Source organism: Babylonia areolata, chromosome 5 (genome assembly GCF_041734735.1).
Source record: "Babylonia areolata isolate BAREFJ2019XMU chromosome 5, ASM4173473v1, whole genome shotgun sequence".
Lineage (NCBI taxonomy): Eukaryota > Metazoa > Mollusca > Gastropoda > Neogastropoda > Buccinidae > Babylonia > Babylonia areolata.
Genome location: NC_134880.1, coordinates 28,532,451 through 28,554,950, shown reverse-complemented (window position 1 = coordinate 28,554,950; position 22,500 = coordinate 28,532,451). Strand labels below are relative to the sequence as shown.

The 22,500-nt window shown below is 41.5% G+C and overlaps 1 protein-coding gene across 5 annotated transcripts in view; it reads right to left on the bottom strand.

Annotated features, from left to right (window-relative positions):
* The window catches only part of LOC143282013 (zwei Ig domain protein zig-8-like), a 586,931-nt gene that overhangs the window by 79,210 nt on the left and 485,221 nt on the right, over positions 1-22,500 (bottom strand). For all 5 annotated transcript variants that reach the window (XM_076587424.1, XM_076587430.1, XM_076587425.1 and 2 more), the window contains one exon: positions 13,439-13,518. The gene's annotated coding sequence lies outside the window, so the exon portion shown is untranslated. The remainder of the gene's footprint in view (positions 1-13,438; positions 13,519-22,500) is intronic.

Below are 22,500 nucleotides of genomic sequence, written 5' to 3'. Positions count from 1 at the left end.
GTGTGTGTGTGTGTGTGTGTGTGTAGTGTAATGGTGTGTGTGTGTGTGTGTGTGTGTGTGTGTGTGTGTGTGTGTGTGTGTGTGTGTGTGTCTGAATAGAATAGAATAGAACAGAATAGAATAGAATACTTTTTATTGTCATAAACCTTACAGTTTATAAGACACAATGAAACATAAACATGAGCATAATAAGAAGAGAAACATTCGTGAACAAATTTCGCCATCCTTGGCTGTAATTCTGTTAGAAGGATCAATTCACTAGGCTTTATATTTGGACGACATATATCGATTCGAAATATCTGTCTGTACGTATTGTACTTTACACAACTGTCTTAAAGGTGAATCTAATCTTCTAAACTGTTACAACTATCACACAGTCTTTGTTCTTTCGGTGTATTATTTATACCTTCCCGGTTCGATTTGTAAGTCATAGACGCTGATTCGTAACATGGTCAGTGCTTTCCTGTGTTGTGTATTTGCTGTATTCTTTACATACGGTTCAATTTTATAATTTGTTACAGCATTCTTGTAACATTCTAATTTAAATGAACTGTTTTGTTTCTGTTTCCAAAAGTTTACATATTCATTTTCAAACTTCTTGGATATTGCATCCTTTAATCTTTTAACACTAAAAGTGAACTGGTTTTTCCAAACATGATCTGATCCAGTGCTAGTTAATACATTTCTTATGAAAAGTAGCCACTGAACATTTTTATTTGTTTGACGATACATGCATTTATATGTTGTGTATACAAGTGAATTTTGAGGAAGCTCTAATATGTGTATCCAATAGCCAATAACTTGACATATTATTTTCAGGCCAATAGGGAATCTTCCTAATTCTCCTAAAACGGACAGAACCATTGCTCTTTTATGTACAGCAAGTAATTGTTTACAAAACTTGACAAGAAGTCTTTCATGTGGACATTTTTTGAAAAGACAGTTACTGAATAATTCGAATAAATTAAACGATACATCTCCTGCAAAATCATATGGAAACCAAACTTCTGCTCTATACGTTGAAGTAGGCGTTATCAAAGTATCATATAACTGACACATGATATATGTATTCATATTTGTATTACGAAATGTTCTGAGTAGCACATGTAGAGCCTTATTTGCTTGATTTTTTTAGATGACCTTGTGCTCGACTTAAGTTGCCGTTTCTATGAAATATAACCTATAACTATTTATATTCTTCTGCTGTTTCAATTATGTCCTCTCGACATTTAAAACGTAGGGGTATTCTATGGACAGTTTTTTGAAAAAAAAAAATTACTTTTGTCTTTTCTCTATTCAAACGAAAGCCCCATTGACTGCAGTCAGAGTGTAAAATGTTATGTTTTTGATAAGCCGTCTTTAGATAATGATAGAATGACTAAATCATCTGCATATAAAAGACATGGGAGTCTAATAGATGAAGTGCTGTCAATCGTTGGGGAGTTCAGATCTGCCATATCTGTGGTGATAACATTTTATGAAAATATTGAATAGAGTTGAGCTGAGTGTATTTCCCTGATGTACCCCCTTTCGAATAATAAATTCTCTGCTGAAATGATCTTGTGATTTTGCGTAGGTTTTAGCGTTCGTATACATATTTTTTTATATTTTTTTACCTTTTATTCCTATTCGGTGTAGCTTCAGCAGCATCGCATCATGCCAAACACTGTCGAACGCTTTTTTGAAAATCTACAAACAACCATACAGTCGACTGTGTTTTTTTTTCTCTTTTTATTATCTCATCTACTAGCTCTTTTAAAACAAAGATTTGATCAATGGTTCCATAGTTGTTTTTTTTTTCGAAATCCAGCTTGTTCTTTGATCAAAACGTCGTTAGTCTCCAGATATTCATTCAGTCTTGTATTCAGGATGGTGCAGAATACTTTACCTAATGTATTAGTCAGCGTAATCCCCCGATAGTTATTTGGGTCCATTGGGTTGCCGCTTTTATATAAAGGGATACTGATACCAGTTTTCCAATTGTCTGGATACAAACCGTGTTGTATATAATATATATTTTTAATTATATTATATTATATTGCTTTTGCATGACAGGAAGACTGCTTTTGATCATCTCATTTGCTATTGCGTCCCTTTCTGGCGATTTTTTTTTTAACTCAGGCATGCCTTTCGTATTTCTTCTTCAGTAATTTCTTTACTGAAACTTAATGTATCATCATCTAACATTTCAGTGTTTTCAAATTCATCTTGAACTTTTGTTTTTTGCTCGTCATTTATTTACACGCCTTTTCCAGTTAAATTTTCTAAATGATAAATCCATTTTGAAACATTTAATTGATGTTCACATTCGTTCTGTTTTCCCATTGTCTGCAAAGTTTTTATTGTTTTCCATGCTGACTTTGGATCTTCATTGAGCGCCTCGTTTAATTTTTTCACAAAGAGATTTTTATATGAACGTTTCTTTTGTTTTACCAGTCTGATGTATAACTTGAGTTTAGCAAAATATTTTTGACGCAAAGACTGTTTGTATGGCTGCCTATTTAACGCATTCAAAATTGATTTAATGTCTCTCCTGCGTTGATAACAGTCTCTGTCAAACCATTTTTTATTTCTTCGGCGTTTTTGCTTATGAATTCTAGATTCTGTCTCAAACTAACATTCGCAGCTGACGTCATTATCTGTGCGAATTCATTAACAACGTCATTCACTTCTATGTCATTCACGATAGATTGATTAAGTTTGACTGCTCAGTTTGTTATATTTATATCATGCATGTTCCTGTATCCATGGTAAACCTAAAGCTTTGACATATGATACTGATGAACATTTATAGCTATTGTGTGTGTGTGTGTGTGTGTGTGTGTGTGTGTGTGTGGTGGAAGGGGTAGGGGAGTGGGAGGCAACATTAAATGACAACCTCAACCAATACTTCCTCTTCTCTGACTCAAAGTTGTGGAACGCCAGTGTGTGAAAACAACGAGGGGAAAAAAAAAGCCCATGAAAACTCTTTTATTTCTTCTCATGTTTCACAAAGTTTTTGTTTCTGCATTTATGAGCTCTTGTCGGGAAAATAAGCACCGAACACGACAACATTTCTCTCTGCACTGCGAAGTATAAAAAAGAAAGAGGGGCTGAGAGGGGAGGGGGGGGGGGGGGGGGAGCTTGATCGGTTGTGAAAAACAAGTTCTCAGGTGACCATCATTGTACAAAAAGCAAGAGCTTACTGATCAGGTTTTGTTTGTTTGTTTATTTTAGAAGTAGGTAGAGGAGGAGGAAGGAGGAGGAAGAGGAGGAGTAGGCGAGGGGAACACATGACTCGAAACGTTTTTTAGTCACAGGATTATGGTTTTAAGCATGACTTATTCTTCCAATCTGTCCTTGGGGAGGGAGGGAGAGAGAACGAACGAAATTTGATTTTTCAAGGATAAGCATAATGACAAGAATGCTTCTTTCCACCCAGCCCTTGGGGACAAAGACAAACAAACAAAGAAACAACAACAACAAAACGCACAAGGATAAATAAAGAGAGAAATATCATATCAGAAGAGAGGAAAAGAGAGAGGGGGGGCGGGTGTCGTGGGGGTGCGGGGGCAAGAGAGGAGAGAGTAAAGAAGAAACGATGAAATGAGAGAGAGAGAGAAAGAGAGAGAGAGAGAGAGAGAGAGAGACAGACAGACAGACAGACAGACAGATAAATCGACAAAGGAGAGAAAGTGTGTGTGTGTGTGTGTGGGGGGGGGGGGGGGTCAAAAGTTACATTACAAAGTTAAATTACAAAACGTATCAAAGAAAATGGCAAGAACAATGATACAACACATGTACACACAAATATGAGATTCATGAAAGAAAATGTGGGTAATATGAAAGAGGGGGAGAGGTGTATCTTGTAACTATTAAGTATCATAAACAATACAGATTACTATGAATCACAGTGTTTTTAAGTTCTTCATGAGATATTCACGAGTGATATTTTTTTAAATGTATGTATGTTTTTTATTTCATGAATTTCAATAGTAATCAACATTGCATTCCATAAGAATCCTCCAGAATGAATGAGTGTAGACCTGAAAAATAAGGAATCTTGGGAGCGGCACCATAATCTTGAGTGGATGACGGATTGGGTTGGTTACAAATCTACTTTTTGAAGAAGAGAGAGAGACACAGAGTGAGAGAGAGACAGAGACAGAGAGAGAGAGAGAGGGGGGGGGGGAACGGAACAACATAAGCAAACAAGTATACATACAGATAACAAAACATAATCATAATCATTTCACGAAATAGCGATTTCTCTGTGGTTAAGTTGCCTTAAACAAAAACAAAGAAAAATCACGAACGACCTTACTATTCCTTGACGACATTAACAGACTGAATTTAAACAGAGAGGGGTGTTTGTAGAATTTTGGTTTTTATAAACATTTCACGAATAGTTCTTAGTGCCGGGCAACAAAGGACATAATGTACCTCATTTTCATGGGATTCATTACACAAAGGACAGACTAAATTATTTGCACCAAACGTTTTGTACCTTGAACGATACGCTGTCAGTTCAGATATTCCTAATCTAAACTTCGTTGTTATAAATTTCAAGTGCCTATCTATATCTAGCAGCAGATAATGTTTTAAATCATGTAGATAACGTTTTAAATCATGTACACTGCAGAACGTTCTATACATATCAAATCTATTGCTCGTGTGAATGTGATTATACCAAATTAAGAGAGAGAGAGAGAGAGAGAGAGAGAGAGAGAGAGAGAGAGAGAGAGAGAGAGAGAGAGAGACTGACACTGAAATGTTTAATGTCATTAGCTGATTTTTTTTTCAGCTAATGACATTAAACATTTCAGAGAGACAGAGAGAGAGAGAGAGAGAGAGAGAGAGAGACAGACAGACAGACAGACAGACAGAGACAGAGACATAAATCAGAGACTGATGAGTTTGTCTGCTCTGTCACAGTCACTTAAGCTTAAAGTGTGTCTTTATTATAATATTCCACATGAAAAAATGTCTCTATGTTTACCTTCCTACCACGACCCCCTCCCTCTCTCTCTCTCTCTCTCTCTCCTGTCCTTCTTCCCTTCCTCCTTCTTTTAAAACAAATAAATACATAAACAGATAAACAAATAATGAATAAATAAACAAATAAATAGATTAATTAATTAATCAACTGATTAACAAAAAAAGAATCAAATGAAATATAGAGTGATCATGAAGCTCGTGTTTTTATACATGGGTCGCCACCTGGGGACTTTGCATTCAGCTGTCTTTACAACGCTGATTGAAGCTGGGGCAATTTGATTTTCTTCTTGTTCTGGAAAACCCAGGCATTGTCTTAAGAAAAAAAAGACATTCTGGATGTCGGTTTGATCATCATTTTTGCCCGAACCATTTGACTTTACAGCCATTCGCACACGCACACACACACACACACACACACACACACACACACACACACACACACACACATGCACGCGCACACTTTCTCACTCGCTCACTCACACACGCACATTTACGCAAGCACAGAAGTTCACAGGGTCGACTGATGCTTAAACCTTAAAGACCATCGGAATTTCTTTCACAAACACTTCGGAAAGAATTCAGAATCCTCTGTCTAGAACCAGTACTGTCATTTCAAAGTGACTCCGTTTACTTGCAGGTTCCCGAACGTTCTCGACTCGAGTGCCTGACACACACCCATAAAGCGTTTACTTCACACAAAATGTTGTTTATGTCTTAAACTTCCCTTGACTCCTGCTAATGTTTTCTACAGGGTGAAGTGCTAAAAGTAAACTTTTGGCGGTAATGGCGTCTTCTTTTCAGTTCATGTGTTGATCATATTATCCTTATGCCCTCTTTCTCAATCTCTCTCTCCCCCCCTCTCTCTCTCTCTTTCTCTCTCTCTCCCTGTGTGTGTGTGTGTGTGTGTATGTATGTGTGTGTGTGTGTGTGTGTGTGTGTGTGTGTGTGTGTGTGTGTGTGTGTGTGTGTGTGTGTGTGTGTGTGTGTGTGTGTGTGTGTGTGTGTGTGTGTGTGTGTGTGTGTGCTTTCGTCCGTGTGTGGGTGTGAGCGTGTGCCTGAGAGTATGGCGGAATTGTTAAATGAGCGTCAAAAAATTTTTTTAAAAAGACAAGAGAGAGAGCGAAAGAGAGAGAGAAAGCGATATATATATATATATATATATATGCATGTTTTTACCTGCTCAGTTTTACCTGACTTTTACTCACTGGTTGCTATTTTACCAGCCTGTGAAACTTCCACTTCTGTAACCCTGCCTGGAGAAGCTGTTTTTACAGCGAAAATTTGCTGCTTTTTAAGAATACAAATTTTAAGACATGAAGAGCCTACTGTTGTTCATATTTTAATATCATACACACACACACACACACACACACACACACACACACACACATATATATATATAAATAAAGAGATGATCAAAAAGTATGATATCGTAGGTGAACAGGCTGCACGGATGGAGTGATGAAATAAACTGCAGATAAAATCACTACCCTCTGTTAATTTTTTTTTCTTAATTACTCACTCAAAGATACAAAGGGCAATATTCATATATGCTATCAGTAATCCAAATAAGAACCCCATCACCAAGTTCTACACAGGTGGGTAACAGAGCACAGTTTCAACAAAATGTCCCCTGATTTTTTTTTTGTTTGTTTTGTTTTGTTTGTTCTCTATGGTCGTATTCTCTCGTGTGCGCTTCAATGTAAAGTTGTACAATCCATTGCACTGTGTTGAAGTGTGTAAGTTTTTGACTGCAATATATGTCTGCGCGTGGTGTACTGTTCTCCTTCGGCAGAGTGCAGCGCTATGAATATATGCGCCATCACTACTTTTCTGTTTGTGTACATCATTTAGCTTTCCCAATAATAATAATAATAATAATGGTAACAGTAACAACAACGATACTACTACTACTACTACTAAATCAACAACAACAAAATATTGATGATGATGATGGTGATGATAATAATAATAATAATAATAATAATAATAATTGCCACACACAATGCGTCCTACCTCTATAGCACAGATACCCGGCACGCTAAGAATTGATATGAATACGAAAACAAGGCCTCATAGTCCAGACATACAAAATAAGACAAATGCAAAGTGTAAATGACACAAACACAGATATACTCACTCACAAATACACATCCATGCGAACGGATTTGTACACGCAATGTGAGAAGCCAGATTTTTTTTTTTTTTTTTTTTTTTTTTACCTGAGGTCTCGTTTCAGTTTGTCTTCAAGTGACATTTTACGCAAACCTTCGTCAGAACAACCGTACTCGTTTCGTCGTGCTCCAGATATGTTCACCCGCGCTACATGCATGCCGCACTACGGAATTTCTCTGAAGTCTCATCCGAAAGACTAGCGCCCCGACCACGATTCAACGTCATGTGGGTGGGGAGGGAGGGAAGAAAGACAAAAGCACTCGGAGCGTGATTCATACTAAGGATCTTGAAAATCCTTTTCGCTGTCTATGTGGGCGGACTTAACCACTGGGCCCACAGGAGTATTAGCGTGGTTGAGTTGTGGAGACAGGGAAGGCAGGCAGTGCTTGAAGATGGTTCCATCCCTGTGAGGGGTATTTGTATTTGTATTTCTCTTCTTTTTTTTTTCACAACAGATTTCTCTGGTGAAATTCGGGCTGCTCTCCCCAGGGAGAGCGCGCCGCTACACTGAGAGCGCCCCCCTCCCTCCCCCGCCCCCCTGAACTCCCCCCCCCCCCCCCCCCCCGCCCCCTTCCCCCCCGCCTTTTTTTTCCCTGCCTGCAATCTTATTTGTTTTCTATCGAAGTGGATTTTTCTACAGAATTTAGCCAGGGACAACCCTTTTGTTGCCGTGGGTTCTTATACGTGCGCTAAATGCATGCTGCACACGGGACCTCAGTTTATCGTCTCATCCGAATGACTAGCGTCCAGACCACCACTCAAGGTCAAGTGGGGGGGGGGGGGGGGAGAGAAAACACTGGCGACTGCCGGTGTGATTCGAACCAGAGCGCTCAGATTCTCTCGCTTCCTAAGCGGACGCCAACACTCCACCGTGGGTGAGTGTCCAAGGGTCTCCTTTGAGCTGAGTGCCAGACAGGTGCCCTCAACATCACCAGCGTCACGGAACCTTCTGGTTGTTGTTACCGTTTTGCACTTGGCTTTCCTTTGATGTGTAACGTGTCGGTGAGTGTGTAGGGAAGACAAGGGGTGAACGAAGGTGAACTGGGGTCAGGTATGTGTCTTCTTGAGTGAATGCGTGGGGTAGTCTCTGTCTGTCTGTCTGTCTTTCTCTCTATGTGTCTCTCTGTCTCTCACCCTCCTCCCTCCTTCTCTCTCTCTCTACCTCCCTCTCTCTCTTTGTGTCTCTAAACGTTTGTGTCAAGTGTCAAAAGAGCCAATACATTGCCAGTGATTGCAGAAATAAGGTGCGTGTCCTTTTGTGTGTATGCATGGGATTCTCTCTCTCTCTTTGTGTGTGTGTGTGTGTGTGTGTGTGTGTGTGTGTGTGTGTGTGTGTGTGTGTGTGTGTGGGTGTACGTGAGTCTGTGTCTCTGTCCTTCCCTCCCACTCTCTTTCCTCCCCCCCCCCTCTCTCTCTCTCTCGTTCTCTGTGTCTCTCAACTTTTGTGCCATAAGAGCTCATATATTGCCAGTAATTGCAGAAAAAAAATGCCGTGAACAATCTTTTGCATCTTTCTTTGCGTGAGCGTGCACAGGTAAGCGTGCCGCAAGCTCGCACGCGCGTGTTTGTGTGTGTGTGTATGTGTGCGCATGTGCGCGTGCACGCCTGCCATGCCTGCATGAGCAAGAGCAAATACAAAACAAAGCGAAACGAACTGTCTTTCCATCTTTCGTTTACACCTACAAGACGTTTGTGCTCATATAACTGCTAGTTCCCCATCTCACACTTGCGGCAAATTCGCGCTCAGGCTTTCCCTTCAGCGTTCAGTGCTGTTTCCAATATCCCCACACACATCCGAAACAGCTGCTGGGGGAACGGGTCTCGCTTTGTGAACCTGCCAGGAGCACTTCGGGGGATGAGGAGCGACTCTTCTTCACAAGTGTCCAAAGTTCTCGTTTATATAACCATCATTACACTTGGTCAACGCAGACAGACAGACACAGACACACACAGACACAGACACACACACAGAAACATACAGAAACATACACAGACAGATATACAGATAGACAGACAGGCATACAGCACATAACACACACACACACACACACACACACACACCACGCCTCAGTGAGTGTGTGAAGGTTAGAAGAAATAGAAGCTAAGCAAAATCTTCTATTTCCTCTAATTATGATAATGGCAAGAGCTCTCTCAGTCAATTTCGTTCAGCACAAAAATAAAATAAAAAAACGGAGCCGTAACTGGAGCTTCCGCTTGTAACCCGTATTGCTGTGGTAAATAACAAAATTCTGTGGACAGAAAACGGATTATAAGCCCACGAATTCTCTATCGCCTTCAGGGTTTACTTTGCGATATTTGGCTAGTATTTGTATTTTGTATTTCTTTTTATCACAACTGATTTCTCTGTGTGAAATTCGTGCTGCTCTCCCCAGGGAGAGCGCATCGCTACACTACAGCGCCACCCATTTTTTTTGTATTTGTTCCTGCATGCAGTTTTTTGTTGTTGTTGTTTTTTGTTTTTCCCATCGAAGTGGATTTTTTCTACAGAATTTTGCCAGGAACAACCCCTTTTGTTGCCGTGGGTTCTTTTACGTGCGCTAAGTGCATGCTGCATACGGGACCTCGGATTATCGTCTCATCCGAATGACTAGCGTCCAGACCACCACTCAAGGTCTAGTGGAGAGGGAGAAAATATCAACGGCTGAGCCGTGATTCGAACCAGCGCGCTCAGATTCTCTCGCTTCCTAGGCGGACGCGTTACCTCTAGGCCATCACTTCACAAAATCAATGAAATAGAAAAAAAAAGTCCAAAGCTTAGCTGGATATTGTGCAGAGAAGTGGGGTGGTTATAAATGAGTCCTCAGAATACTTGTCGTAGAAGATCACGAGCTCACTGACCGCTTTTATTCCATTTTATTCATTAGGGAGAAGTTTAGATGGGCAGATTGAGAGAGAAGGACAAAGAGATGCCAGCAAAGGAGGAGATAGTGGGGAGAGAGAGAGAGAGAGAGAGAGAGAGAGAGAGAGGGAGAGAAAGACAGAGAGAGAAAGAGAGTGAGAGAGAGACACACACACAGACAGAAATAGAAAGAATGTGTGTGTTTGTGTGTGTGTGTGTGTGTGTGTGTGTGTGTGTGTGTGATTGAGAGAGAGAGTGAGAGAGAGTGAGAGAGAGGGGGAGAGAGAGAGAAAGAGAGGGAAAGTCAGAGAGAGAATGAGAGCGAGAGAGACACACACAGAGACAGAAATAGAAAGAATGTGTGTGTGTGTGTGTGTGTGTGTGTGTGTGTGTGAGAGAGAGAGAGAGAGAGAGGGAGAGAGAGTGAGAGAGCGTCGTGAAAACATCCTCTAACCTATAAAACTTGTTACAAAAGGAGTCAAAGTGAGTTAAATGTTTCGAAGCTCCAACATAAACACGACGTTTCCAGGACGTTAAACATTTGATGAGTATGTAGTCAGGCACTTAAACAGGAACATTTTAGGAAGCTGCCTGAAAAGAGAGCCTCTTCAATGACTGTTCCGGTCTGTCGTTCACAGCTCCCTGGCTTCCAACCGAAATGGTGTGTGAGGGTGTTCCTTTTGAGTGATCAAACTGAATCATGACTGTCCTTAATAAGTTCTGGCAACGATGGATACCTGTGCACTTACTTGCTCTCTCTCTCTCTCTCTCTCTCTGCTGCTGCTCTTTCTCCTTCTTTCTTACTATCTCTCTCTCTCTCTCTGTCTCCTGTTCTTTCTATCTCCCGTGCCATGTCGGTCTATCTGTCTGATCAGTTCAACGTGCACTTATTTGCTCTCTCTGTCTCTCCCTCTCTCTGTGTGCGGCTCTTTCTCCTTCTATCTATCTCTCCCTTCTTTCTCTCCTGCTTTCTCCCTCTCTCTCTCTCTTTCTATCTCTCCTGTTCTGTCTCTCTCTCTGTCTCCCTGTTTCTAGGTTCTCTCTCTCTCTTTCCCTCTCTCCCTCTCTCTGTGTGTTTGATCAGACCAATGTATGTTTCTGATGCACGTTTCTACAGAACAACTATAATCGTTAAGCTGCTTTGCGAGATATGTCAATCTGCCATTTATTTCAATTCGATCCCCGCACGTCCACACCCCTAAAGAAATAAAAACAGATAAAAAGGAATGAAAGTCAGAGAAAGAAAAAAAAAAAACCCTGTAAACTCAACCAATTATTCCTGCGGCTTCAGTGGGTATGCCGAAGTTTAGAATACAAAAACAAAACAAAAAACCCCAGCTCCACGCAGTTTCCTTAATTTGACATTCGTCACAACGCTGGTCGTTAAATCTGTGATTTTTCAAGACATCCCCACCACCATTAATTACGTTAATTAAAACAAACAGCCTAAAATAAGTCCGCTTACCGTCACAGAGAGAGAGAGAGAGAGAGAGAGAGAGAGAGAGAGAGAGAGAGAGAGAGAGAGAGAGAGAGAAGGTTACTGTAAAGATCAGCTAAGCAGTACACAAACTGGTAACCTTTCTTTTACGATTTTCTTCTTTACTACAATCAATGCAAGGAGGGTGGGGGATACGGGTGGAGGCGGGAGGGGATAAGCCCGTCAGTTGGTGATAGGATCTCTAATGACCCCATCACCCGGTGTTGCAGCATTCGTTCCCTATACCTTCACTGTTGTGACACTGTTCACACACGAACTCGCGGCTTTGTCGCCGTGTCGGATACAACGCTCCCTGGCTTGCCGGGGAAGACATTCTCCCCGAAACAATGGTGCCAGTTATGACGGGGACCTGATCAACCGCTCCGCTCTCTGCCACCCGATTCTCTTTACAGTTTGAGCCAAGATTTAGAGAAACAAAAAAGGACCGTGAAAGACATTGTGTGTATAAGAGAACGCGCGCAAAGACACAAATTCAAGGACAAAAACGACGCACGCACACACACACACACACACACACACACACACACACACACACACACACACACACACACACACACACACACACACACACACACACACACATCCATCTTAACTGTTATCCCCCATCTAGTGTGACGACCGTTCGATGGCCAGACGTATTGCGCGGGTGTAACAAAGGGAGCTAATATTTTATTTTACGAAATCAAAGTTGCAATAAGAGTGAATGTTCTTTGCGTGCTGAGCTCTCATCCTGTTGGCGTTCGGTTGAGGTCATCATTTGTTGAGACTGACTCGTAGAAAAAACAATACAGTTGGAGGATGTTCGCCTAGGTAACCCATATCGCAGTGAGTCAAATACGTATTTCACATGGACTATTATCACATCAACGAGTCTCGATAGGTGATTAAACTGTGATGGTTGCACCTGAACTGAATTGTAACAATAATTTCTACAAAATCAACATTTATTATTATTAATTTTAGAAAGCGTGACAACAAACCCAAATATAGATATTTCATAATTCGTTTGAGACATTCTAACATACACATTTTTTTTTCAAAGAACTATGAAAACTGAATCCTCAACACTGTGAACTAAAACTATATTTGACAGACTGTAACTGTTTTTCACCATTTCCTTTCTACAGTGTCAACATCATCAGCCTGACAACCCACTCTCAATGATCTACAGCTTCGGTGAACAATTTACAGGAACACCTGTTCGAGAACGAAACATCACACACACACACACACACACACACACACAGATATATATATATATATATATATATATATACATGCATATATATATATATATATTTTTTTTTATTTTTTTTTGCAACGGAACTGACACCAGCCGATGTACCATGCCTTATACATGCATCCTATTTAGCGTTGGAATCGTATCAACGTCAATGTGAACATGAAGAAACTGAAGGTGATTGAATAGCCCTTCATGCCTAATTGAACAGCGTGTTGTGTTTCTTCCTTCCAAACGATGACAGCAATAAAAAATAAAAAAAAAAAAGAATACGAGGAAACAAAATTCCCACTGTCGAAAATTGCTTCTGGCCATTTCTAGGTGTTTCTAATTCTCGCTCTTCGTCTGTGTAACTGCCTGTCTGTGTGTACCCCCCCCCCCCCCCCCCTCTCTCTCTCTCTCTCTCTCTCTCTCTCTCTTTCCCTTTTTCTCTCCTTATCGTTATCTCTCTGGTTACAAGTAGTCAAAGTGAGATAATATACCTCATTTGTCTCTTGACTCCAAATATGTTTCTTTTTTTCTTTTCTGTTCCATTTTGTCAATCTGTTTTCACGCGCCCCAGATTAATCAATCAGAAATACAGTTAATCGATGGCAGGAAACAAAAAGATGGACAGGCTATCAGTCAGACAGATAGACTGACAGGCAGAACGAACGCCACACCCACTCAAAAAACAGAGTATACATACCTACGCATGCGCACAGTGAAAGGAGGAGCCAACCGCTTTTCTGGTACTAACTTTTGAAACGTCCTCAGCACTCAGCAAAACTGAAAAAAAAAGGAAATGCATAAAGATAATAAGACAATGGAACACAAAGACACAACAAAAAACAACAACAACGACAAAACAAAAAAAGAATGAAAGGAAAAAGAAACAGGAACGCTTGGGAGATGGAATAAGAGAAACAAGAATATCTACCTTTGAATGAATGAATAATGCATGTGTGTATGAATGTAAGCATGTAGGTATGTATGTACGTATGTATGCCTGCCTGCATATATGTATGAATGCATGCATATATGTATGTATATATGTATGTATGTATGTATGTATGTATGTGTCTCTGCATCACCTTTCTTAATTAACTCCTTGACTTCTGCTGATAAGCATACCCGTTGATGCAGGACTGTCACCTTCACTGAGATAAGACCCCGAGCCTACAGGTTAGTTCGTCAGGTGACATTCTTTATTTGTACTGCTTCCTCTTAGGACTGCATCAGTGTTTTGTTCCTTAATCATAAGCACTAGATTTCCCTACTCAAACTAGGCTACGATGGCTCAGTGGTTAAAACGTCTGCCAGCAAGGTGACTCAGTCCTGAAGTGGCGACCACCCTGGAGGCGCGGGACCAGGTTGGAACAAAAAAAAGGCGTCAATACAAGGGCATCCAGGAGTCATGACCTGGGTGCGGCTCGGCCCCCTAAGAGCATAAGAGTTAAGGACCGAAACACTTGACCGAGTGGGGGGCTTCTTCTCTGAAGACCTTGTATTGTCCAGCTCTCCCTGGAGTTTCTTTTCACTCATCACTGTTCAGCAAAAGGAATTACACATTTGACAGGTAAACAAAAGTAAAGTGTTGACTGCGCTTCCAACTTGTGCCACACTCATTCCGTATTGGTCCAGCAGTCAAAGACGTTAAACAAACAAACAAAGCATCAAACTCTGACCTTTCCCTCTTCAAATAACCAGGCCTTTAGCAGAGTATTAAAAGAAAAAAAAACCCAACAACTCTTGAGGAAACATCCGCAAGAAATTGAGAAAGAAGCAAGCAAGAAAGAAAGAACAACAAAATGGAAGAAATACGTGAAAAAAAAGAAAGAAACAAACAAACAAAAAAAGAAGAGAAAATAAAAGAAATGAGAGGAAATATAAAAAAAAGAAGAAAGAACGAAAGAATGAAAGAAAAGAAGGTACAGAGGAAAGAAGCGAAAGAAGGAATGGGAGAAAGACCAAAAAGAAAGAGAAGGGGGAGAAAACAAAAAAGCCGATGATTACAGGCTGACCCCAGGAAGAGGTCAGTGCACCCCCTCCACACACCAACCCAGAGCCTGTCGTCCCCCAGCTGTCAGTCAGCGGGCACGGGAGCACGTGAACACCGTCCGCTTTTCACCTCTGGGACGTCACACATCTAAGGGCTGGACCCCCCCCCCCCCCCCCCCCCCCCCCCGACCCCCCACCCTCTCTCCGCTACAGCGTAATGAAGTGATTGCTCTCTCTCTCTCTCTCTCTCTCTGTATTTCTGTACATCCATCTGTGTCTATCCCTGTATCACTGCCTGCCTGCCTGTTTTTGTCTTTGTCTCACTGTATCTTCGTCTGTGGATATCGCTATATTTCTGTATATCTCTGTGTTCATCTCTGTATCCCTGCCTGTCTCTGTATCTCTGTGTATATATATCTGCACATCTGTGTTTGTCTCTGTATCTCTGCCTACCTGCCTGTTTGTCTGTATCTCTGTCTGTGTATATATATCTATTTCTGTGTATCTCTTTGTCTCTGTATCCCTGTCTGTCTCTCTGTCTGTCTCTCCCCCTCTTCCCGCTTCTCTGTCTGTGCATATCTCTGTATTTTCTGTTTTTCTGTCTGTTTATCTCTGTATCCCTGCCTGCCTGTCTGTCTCCCCCTTCTCTCTTTCTGTCTGTCTGTCTCTCTCAGTCTGTTTCTATGTCTGCCTGCCTGTCTGTCTCTTTCGCTCACTCTGTATCTTTGCGGTTTCTCTGTCTGCGTGTGTCTTTCTCTCTGTGCGTGAATCTCTCTCTGTCTCTCTTTTCCCTCTCTGTCTCTCTCTTGTTTTCTTCTCTCTTTTGTTTTTCTCTCTCACATCCCAAAAAAAGGGGATGAGGAGGGTGTGGGGAGGGGGGGGGGAGGGGGAAACAATCCACCACATCCTGCAGATTGGCTTCAGGAATCAGCCTGATCCTATCGACCTCTTCCTCTCCACTTCTTGTATGACCTGCATTTCGCTTTTTACCTTTTTTTTGTTTTTGTTTTTTGTTCTTTTTCTTTCTTCCCTGCCTTCTTTCCTCACTCTGCTTGCTTGCTATTTCTTGAACCCCCGCTCCGGCATCCGCTACCCCCTTCTCCCTAACTCATCCGCCCCACCCCCCATCACTTTATCAGCGAGGCAGTCTGTGCGTTTTGTTTTCTACTCTTCTCTTCCATACGTTGTTTTTGTTGTAGTTTTTAGCTTTTGTATTGTTTTGTTTTTTTCTCTATGCTGGATAAACAAACATTAGGGAGCGGGCAAGCGAATGGATGGACAAGATAACAGACGTATAAACAAGCACCGACAGCAAAACATGGAGAGAGGAAAGAATAAATGAATGAAAAATAAAAATAAAATATAATAAATAAATGAATCAGTAAATAAATAAATAAACGTTAGAACACACTCAAGTCGGAAGGTGGACTGTTTGAAGATAAACTGAAGTCATCTTTTTTTCTGATCCGAGCGCGCGCACACACACACACTCACACACACAGAGCCCCGTTCGATGTTGACAGTCGGGTGCTACAACAGTTCGTTTAGTTATTTATAGTCTGTTCATCTAAGATGATGATATTAGACTGATGCTACAACAGACGTCTCCTCCAAACAGTCTTTTCTCACTGTTGACTTCAGGGTTGTTCCCTCTTCTGCAGGTTGTCAGACGACATCAGATGAGAACAGCGTCCTTCCACAATTGTACCAACTGAACTTCCATCAGTGTTGCTCCCTTTCTCACTCATCGCTCCCAGCGAAACAACCACAACACCAGCCATAGTATCACCGGAAGTTCAACGGAGTGTGCATGTGTGCATGTTTGGTGCATTTCTGTTATGCATGTGTGGGTGTATGTGTGAATGTGTGTCGTCATATTTTACATTCATTCGCTTAATTATCACCATTGTTGTCTTATTTATTTATTTATTTATTTTTTATTATTATCATTTTATTAGTATTACTATTATTATTACTACTACCTTTTTCTATATTATAATTATTATTTATTTATTTATTTATTTATGTAAGCTTATCTATTATTTATTCCCCCCCCCCCCCCCTTTTTTTTTTTTTTTTTTTTTTTTTTTTTTTTTTTTTTTTTCTCAAGGCCTGACTAAGCGCGTTGGGTTACGCTGCTGGTCAGGCATCTGCTTGGCAGATGTGGTGTAGCGTATATGGTTTGTCCGAGCGCAGTGACGCCTCCTTGAGCAACTGAAACTGAAACTGAAACTCAACGGAGCGGCGGCGGGGCGGAGAGACGGAAATTAACTCGTGTTTCATCATGCAGGGTTCGAATCTCCTATCTCAAAAGCACGTGGTCGATCTGTTAGTATGCTTCTTAGATGGTTTTGATATTGTGAGATTTAAAAAAAAAAGGAACACTTCTCAATAACCTTCTCAGATTAAGGACATGGCATGCGAGGGATGGGGGGTGGGGGGGTTGGGGGGGGGGGGGTTATTCTCACATTTCTAAAAGCTCACTCAACAGGAACAACTATAGCTGAGAATTTAAAAAAAGAAGAAGAATTTTTTAGTTAGAACCACAAAAGGATGAGAAATAAAAAAAAAAAATGGATCGAGGGAAAGATGGAGAGTCGTGGTCGTGGCGGCAGTGGCAGGAAAACCAACTGAGATAGGTCTGGTAAACAGAGAGGATAAGTAGATATTGTGCGGAGTGATGGCCTGTGTAGAGTGATGTCCTAGAGGTAACGCGTCCGCCTAGGAAGCGAGAGAATCTGAGCGCGCTGGTTCGAATCACGGCTCAGCCGCCGATATTTTCTCCCCCTACACTAGACCTTGAGTGGTGGTCTGGACACTAGTCATTCGGATGAGACGATAAACCGAGGTCCCGTGTGCAGCATGCACTTAACGCACGTAAAAGAACTCACGGCAACAAAAGGGTTGTTCCTGGCAAAATTCTGTAGAAAAATCCACTTCGATAGAAAAAAACCAAATGAAACTGCACGCAGGGAAAAATACATAGTGTAGCGATGCGCTCTCCCTGGGGACAGCAGCCTGAATTTCACACAGAGAAATATGTTGTGATAAAGAGAAATACAAATACAAATATGCCTCACTTTGTTTTGTTTGCTATAGATCTACTTGTACCTGATCCGGGCAAACTGGACCCCATCTGCGAAAATGAACGTTTGCTGAACGGTCGATTGGAGATAATGGACTTGCTTTCATTTGCTTTCGTTTGGATTTCTTTCTTCTTTTCTTCACTGTTCTTATACAGCCTTTTTTTTTAACTTCTTCGTTTTGTTTAATTTTCTTGCTTGGTATTGGCTCGCGTGTTATGTTCGTTTATCGTCTTTTTTAGACGGGTGGAGTAGGTAATGATTTACTCAAGATGAAACCAAGTACATCATTCCATTTACGTCTATCGGCACGTGATAGGAAACTTGGAAGCCGTTACAGCGTGAGTTAGAACGGGGGGAAGATTGACATCGTTAAGAGACAAGAACTGACACGTTAGCACAATAAAGACAAATGGGAGGAGAAGGAGGAGGAGGTGGATATGACAGGCGTTACAGGGACAATGGAATCGACTGAAAGGAATCTTCCCAGGTAAAGACAGCTGCGTCATTAAACACAAATACACGAATATACATTCATATATATGATATATACACATATATAAATGGAGTGATTGCCTAGAGGTAACACGTCCGCCTTGGAAGCGAGAGAATCTGAGCGAGCTGGTTCGAATCACGGCTCAGCTGCCGATATTTTCTCCCCCTCCACTAGACCTTGAGTGGTGGAATGGACGCTAGTCATTCGGATGAGACGATAAACCGAGGTCCCGTGTGCAGCATGCACTTAGCGCACGTAAAAGAACCCACGGCAACAAAAGGGCTGTTCCTGGCAAAATTATGTAGAATACCCACTTCGATAAGAAAAACAAATACAACTGCACGCAGGAAAAAATACAAAAAAATGGGTGGCGCTGTAGTGTGGCGACGCGCTCTCCCTGGGGAGAGCAGCCCGAATTTCACACAGAGAAATCTGTTGTGATAAAAAGCAATACAAATACACACACACACACACACATATATATATATATATATAGAGAGAGAGAGAGAGGGAGAGAGAGAGATTTCTTCCACGCGTGTTTGTGTACAGGAGTGTTCGTAGCGTGTGTCAGTACCTGTGCATGCGCGCACACACACGCTCTGAATATGTGATAGCGCTATTCTTCTTCTTCTTCTTATAAGTAGTAGTAGTAGTAGTAGTAGTAGTAGTAGTAGCACTATTATAATCATCATCATCTTTTTCATCATGATTGTTGTTATCGTTATCTTCATCATCATTGTTATTATCATTATTATCATTCGGTACTCCGAAATACAATCATAATATATATCAGACACAAAGGGAAAGTAGCCCCGTCAATCTCTCGCCCTTACTCTCTCTCTATCTCTCTCTCTTCCTCTTCCTATCTATCACTCCCATTCATATCCCACTTTCCCAAGACTTACTCGGTATCCTTTGAATTCATCAATTTTACTGAAAAGATTAAGAAAAAAAACACCCTTACTTTTGACATGTTTCTCCATCCAAATCCGAGCCCAGCCTCTCCTGCGCAGGTTTTGAATCTGTGCCAACAAAATATTGGCTTCTTCTGGAGGTTGGCCCTTTGGCTACCTACAGTTTTTTTGTCCCTACATGGTGATCGATGGGTCTTTTTCTCTGGTTTTGGAAGCAGCATTTTCTGCCGTCACCTCTGTTGTTGTTACTGCTTTTGTCATTTTTGTGGAGTGGGTTAGAACTGGGGACGAACTTAACTTGGATGAAGCACACTGCATCACACTATATATATAATAAATTACTGGCTTCATGATTGGAAATTAATCAATCAATCAACCAATCACTATCTATCTATCTGCCTGTCTACCTCTCTACCTGTCTGTCTGTTAATGTACCTATACACACATCTATATGATATTTATCTATTCGTTTATTATTCATTCAATTATCAATTAATTAATTAATTCATCAGTTCATTAATTTTTCTATTCAAATATGTACTTATTTATTTATTTATTTATTTTTCATTTGCTTATTTATCTATCTATTCATTCATATATATTCATTCATATATATATATATATATATATTTCTTTTCATTCGTTCATTTATAATTTGTTTAAGAAAGCAGAGAACATGGAGAGGAAGGAACGACCGATGCTGCATGCAGATGCAAAGAGTTCAGACGAAATGGGTCCATCCCAGCCAGTGCAGACAGCTGAGGAAACAAATACACGTGTAAAACGTTCAGCACTCTACGCTCTGAAAAAAAAAAGTAGTTAAAATAAAAAGAGAAAAAAAAGGGTGGGAGGGGGAGGGGGTGGGTGGTGAAGTGACTTGCTCAAACAATGAGTTCATTCGAAAGGAATCCCTCTGGGGTGTCAGCTGGATCAATAAATATACATCAAAGTCATCTCCCACAATCTTCCAGATCGACCTCCCTCAATCTTCCAAACGGTATAGAATAAACTTTGGGAGAGAAAAAGCAAACAAAGGAAAAACAACAACAAAAAAAACCCAATCTGCACCCTGTTGTTGTTGCTGCTGCTGCTGTTGTTGTCGTTGGGTTGTTGTTGTTTTTTTTCCTTATTCAACGGTTTGAGCGGAAAATAAATTGAGAAACTTCGGTTGGAAGCATGAAAACGCGGATTCACACACACACACACACACACACACACACACACACACACACACACACACACACACACACACACTTAAAATCTGTTCCTTAAAATCTCTCACACACAATAAACCACCAACAAAAAAAACATACAAACAATAAACAACGATACAGTTGTTACCGTGGTGGTTCTGTTTATATGTCTGTCTGTCTCTCTTTGATGGTGTAAGAGGTGTGTTTAAGGTACATCTTTGTTTCATTGTTTCATATCCTAAAGTTCATCTCTGGCATCGTTTCAGCACGTGCTGTCCCTGTTCAATCACCCACCTGCCCCCACGCCCCCTCCCTTCCTTCCCACCTTCCCCACCACCCTCACCCCACACGTTCTGTATTCCTCCATCTGTCTTTCAGTTTGTATATCTGTCTGCGCCTGCCCCCCCCCCCCCCCTTGTGCCCTCTCTCTTCCTCTCTCCGTACTCTCTCCCCCCCTTTCTCTCTAACTGTCGCTCTTTCTGTCTCTCTCTCTCTCTGGCAAAGAATCCTCTAGTCTCTGCACTCCGTTTCTGCCAAGTTATAAATATAATCCTATCTCTGTGCGTCTGTCTCTCTCTTTCTCCCTGTCTCTCACCCTCTCTTTCTTCTTCTTCTTCTCGCGTTGTGAACGTGACTGTGCAGGGATTCAAAGAGAGAACACACGCAAACAAGCCTCCTAAAAAAAAATCATATGCACCTTCTGCATTCTGTTTCATCAAAGTATGGTGTGTGTGTGTGATGGACGTGACTTTGAATGAGAGCAAGGCTTCGGAATAATTCATCAGGTGCGAGAAGGCCACGTGTGTGTAAATGAGCGCGTGTGTAAATATGTGTGCACGTGCGTGTGTGCGTGCGTGTATATGTGTGAGAGAGGGAAGAGAGAGAGAGAGAGAGAGAGAGAGAGAGAGGGAAAGACAGACAGACAGACAAAGAGAGGGAGAGCGGGGGTGGTCAGGGAAAAATAGAAAGGCAGGAAGAAACAGATGTACAGGTTGATAGAGGCGTAAACAGAGACGGAAACAGAATGTAAAAAAAAAAGGGGGAAAAAAAGAGTACTTTTCGCCAATCCAAAAAAAGCAACATCAACAATAAGAGAGAGAAGGAAGCCGTGAAAGTATAAAAGAACTTCCGTCTTCTAAGGCTCAATAAACCAAGCAATCACTGCGCAAGTGTAACGGGAAGAAAGTCTAGACTTTTTTTCAATTTAGCCTTGACAAAAAAAAGAAAGAAAAAAAGAAAAAGAAGTTACATAATCGCTTTTAGACTGTTAAAGACCATTTCGATCATGCTGCCAAGAGGTGCTCGTAAAAGAAGAAGCAGTTTCTGAACTGTGTTTAAGTGGAAAAGTGATCAAGAACAGAGAAGGAAGTCGATAACGTCGTTTAAAATACAGCACGGGAGTTGGAAGTTTGGTAGGCGAAGCTGCTGGTATCGATTTCCACCACCACCCCCTACCATACAATCCTGCATGCTGGTCTTGGTACCAGTCTTTCTGAAGAGACGATAAACCGAGGTTCCCCGTTCACTGAACATGCATCTGGCTCAAGTAAAGGAAACCACGGCAACACGACAGTTGTCCCCAGCAAAAATGTCACACTTACTGACGAAACAAGAATACAAACGCACGCACGCGCGCGCGCGCGCACACACACACACACACACACACACACACACACACACATATATATATATATATATATATATATATAAAATAAAGATACGATGAATAAAAGGTGGGTAACGTCGAATGATGGCGATGATGCGCTATATCGCTCATGATAGATGATACGCTTTGACTACCTTGCTTGTCGGTCTAGCAGCATATTAGTACCCCAGTCGGCTTTTGCCCCAGGGTCAAATCTGGTCAGTCCAGATTGGCCCTGTGTTTCTACAGACCAGCCGGGAATGACGCATGGAGGTAAACTTGACCTAGTGAGAACTGAACCCACCCCCAGGTGGATTTAACTCCCCACGATACCATCCCCGCACCCCTTTGCCCCCAAACACCCTCCAGTAGATATGGGGGTGTGGGGGGCATTCTGTGAGGGTGTGGGGGGCATTCTGTGAGGGTGTGGGGGGGCATT